A 3,870-nucleotide genomic window follows, 5' to 3' on the forward strand; every position below is an offset into this window, starting at 1 on the left:
ACTTGCCGCACATCTCATGAGATGCAGGGATAGAGGGCAAACAAACATATCACTTGAACAAGTGAAAAACATGGGGAACCATGAACCAGGATGCAAGGCTGGGAGGATCTCTTGTTTGTGTGTCTGGCTGAGCAAGATGAGAAGAAAATTCTCTGGACCAAGTTTCAAGGTCTCGAAAACATTTTCTTCTGCACAGGTAGGAAGGGTTAGAAAACCATTTACACTAGACAATTACCTGATTTAATACTCATAATGATTGGAAAGGGCATTCTGTCCACTTTTAAGACCCTTTAGTGGGACAAGATTGGATCTCAGGACCTGGGAGGCTGAGGCAGAAAGATGACAAGTTCAAGGCCAGCCTGGGCTATATAGCAAGATCTAGTAAACCAAACCAAAACAACACAAAAATAAAAACAGAAGGAAGAAAGGGAGGAAAGAAGGGAAGAGGGAAAAAAGGGAGGAAGGAAGGAAGGAAGGAAGGAAGGAAGGAAGGAAGGAAGAAAGGAAGGAAGGAAGGAAGGAAGGAAGGAAGGAAGGAAGGGAGGAAGGGTAGAGGAAAAAATAGGACGAAATTAAGGCTCAAAGTCAATGCTCAAGTGTCAGGCAGTTTAGCAAATCCAGAGTTAGAATCCAGGCTCAGAAACTGATTTTGTTTAGGTTGACCAATGTCAAATGATAAAGGAGAGAATATTCCAGGGATCATTGCTGTGTTTTGCCTATTTATAAAGTAGCCCTAAAGCTTTCTGATTGATGTGGCTGGTGGTCCATCCCAGGAGACCAATGATCCCCTTCCTGAAGGCTTTTGCTGTGAAAGTAAGATGAGAATGATCTATTTTTTGGTTCCTCTTGGTTCTGGGAGCTTCACTGTTCCTGTGGCCTTAACTAAGTTTACATTGTTTACGTGCTTTTCTGAACTGTGCTGCCCACAGCTTCCTTTTCTGCAGGTGCTAATGGTCTAGGCTAAGAAGCTTTTCCTTTTCCACAGCCTAGACCATTATTTTCTGTCTCCTGTTCCTGAATCGTGTGGGTTGGTAAAGGTATAAGAATGTGAATACCCACTAAGGTGGAACATGATCTGCCGCAGGAACAGCATTTCCTAAAACAAACAGGCATCAGGGTCACAGAGAAAGAAGTTCGTGAACCCGGAATTATCAAGACTATCAGTGAGGTATCCTGGGAAATTCCTCAGTAGGCTGCAGAAACCATGGAGTGGGGGATGGGTAGAAGGAGTCACTTACTATATAAGTCTTTGAAACTTAGATCACATCCTGAAACACTGAGCATCTGAGCATGTGACAACCTGAAGGCTTGCCTGGGGGAACTTGAACAGGATCGAGGGAAGAGTTAAAAAAAAAAATCAAACTTACAGATTTACTGTCATTTTAAGTAATTTCCTTTTTTAAAATATTTCCTTTAGTCATCCAGTAAACAAGTCATTGTGAGTAGGAACTGTGGGTGTGTGTGTGTATGAAGAAAATCAGAATATCTTTTTCTGCATAAGACCTTCAATCTAACCACCTAGCAGGTGGAGGTATAAGGACAAAAAGTGCCAAGAAAGGCTCCTCAAACTTTATCCAGCCCTGTGAGGCTACATGTGCGCTAGCAGACGGCACTACACACATGTGCGCTAGCAGACGGCACTACACACATGTGCGCTAGCAGACGGCACTACACACATGTGCGTTAGCAGACGGCACTACACACATGTGCGCTAGCAGATGGCACTACACACATGTGCGCTAGCAGATGGCACTACACACATGCACATACTGGCAGCACTGAGTGGTCCTGGTGCTCTAGCAGACGGCACTACACACATGCACATACTGGCTGCACTGAGTGGTCCTGGTGTGCTAGCAGACGGCACTACACACATGTGCACTAGCAACGGCACTACACACATGCACATACTGGCAGCACTGAGTGGTCTTGGTGCTCTAGCAGATGGTACTACACACATGCACATACTGGCAGCACTGAGTGGTCTTGGTGGGTTAAAAAAAATGAAGTTAGGAAGAAAAAGTGGTACTGGGGGTAGGGGAGAAAATGGAGGGGATGAAAGGGATTAGAATTGATAAAATGCATTATATACATGTATGAAATTCTCAAACAATAAAAAAAGAAATTTAGCTAGGCAGTGGTGGCACATGCCTTTAATCCCAGCACATGGGAGGCAGAGGCAGGCAGATTTCTGAGTTCAAGGGCAGCCTGGTCTACAGAGTGAGTTCCAGGATAGCCAGGGCTACACAGAGAAAACCTGTCTCGAAAAACAAAAACAACAGCAAAAAAACAACAAACAAACAAACAAACAAAAAAACCAAAAAGAACAAAAAAAAAAAAACAAAACAAAAAAATAAATTTAAAAACCAACAAAAATGATAAGCTCTCAAAGAGTAATAATTCCTTAAGTCAGGTTCAAATATATGAATTTAGAATGATGTGCCCAACCATGGAAATGAATGAAATTCTACACACAGAAAGCAGTAGTGAAGGCCCAGGGCAGAGCACCATGAAATATTGACATTTCCCGTTAGATAAAGTGAAGAGAATGGGGGCAGACAGGACGTCAGAAGCATTAGCTGAAGAGTAAAGATCCTGAAGGTCAGAGAAACAAACATGTCAGGAAGGTGCTGACACTGAGAGGAATGCTAGGCTGGCAGAATGGCAATGGCAGGAACAAGGAGCTGCTCAGGGACAGTGTCATGGAACATTTGGTTTTCTATCCATGTTAGTCATCAAGCTGTGACAACCAAAGCAGGGTGGGTTACATGGAGATGGAAGTAAAGAAGTAAAGACAGAATATGAACTTTTCACTTTCAAAAAGTTTGACTACAGTATGAAGCAGTGGGATGATGCAGTATAGAAGGACAGTGCTAGGTTTTAGTGTCTAGACTGGGTATACAGAGCATGTAGATATATGCAAATTTCCACTCGAGTTCCAAAAGATCCTCCTTTGGAAAACCCCTAATCAGTGTTCTGTCCACTCTCCACCTTTCTTCTCAAGCCACACTCCATTCTGTGTGAATAACTCTTATTTTGTTCTCTTCTCCACTGTATACCTTATTCGCTTGTGTAGTCTGTGGTGTGTGTGTGTGTGTGCACGCGCGCGTGCACACGCACACTGATGGGGGCCAGAGGAGGATATTAAGTATCCTGTTCTATCACTTTCCACCTTATTCTGTGGAAATGATCCCTTACTGAACCTGTAGCTGTAGTGATGATCAGCAATCCTCCAGCTTCTGATCCTCATAATGCTGGGATGATAAGGGCTAGAGCAGACATACCCAGCGTTTAATGTGAGTGCTATGGATCTCAGCTCAGGTCCAAATACCTCAATAGGAAGCACTCTTGCCTGCTGAGCCATTTCTCCATCTTGTGTACCATCTACCTTGCAAGTCCTGCTTGCCTGGTATTGAAAGTTTTCTTATCCTTCCTCTTCATCACACAAGACCAAGGCTTGAAAACTGTAATTATGACTTTAAGTTTGCATTCTGGCACACATCAATGCTCATTAAATGTCCAATTGAGGAATAAATGAACAAATAAACTAAGTTTGAAGATAGTTTTAGAGGCAACTTTCTCTTATTTTGTACATTGTAAAACCAAAGCATGAAGAAGTTTGGAGTCTGATAGTTTTATAAGCTAGATCCCTAGGAAACAAGTCTCTACTTCTACTACTTTAACAGTGGTCATTCATGTCTTCTCTAAAGCTGTCCTGCCAGCTGACATAACACCCAAGGCTGAAGTTCTCTCATTCAACAAGTATGTCTGTTGTTTTTACCTTGACTTTAATAGCATCTGCCAGATTTTGACTGGAAGCAACTTGTGGAGGAAGGCAGATGAATTCTTCTGAGTCTGTCAGGAGACAAA

Source organism: Mastomys coucha, unplaced genomic scaffold (assembly GCF_008632895.1).
Source record: "Mastomys coucha isolate ucsf_1 unplaced genomic scaffold, UCSF_Mcou_1 pScaffold21, whole genome shotgun sequence".
NCBI lineage: Eukaryota > Metazoa > Chordata > Mammalia > Rodentia > Muridae > Mastomys > Mastomys coucha.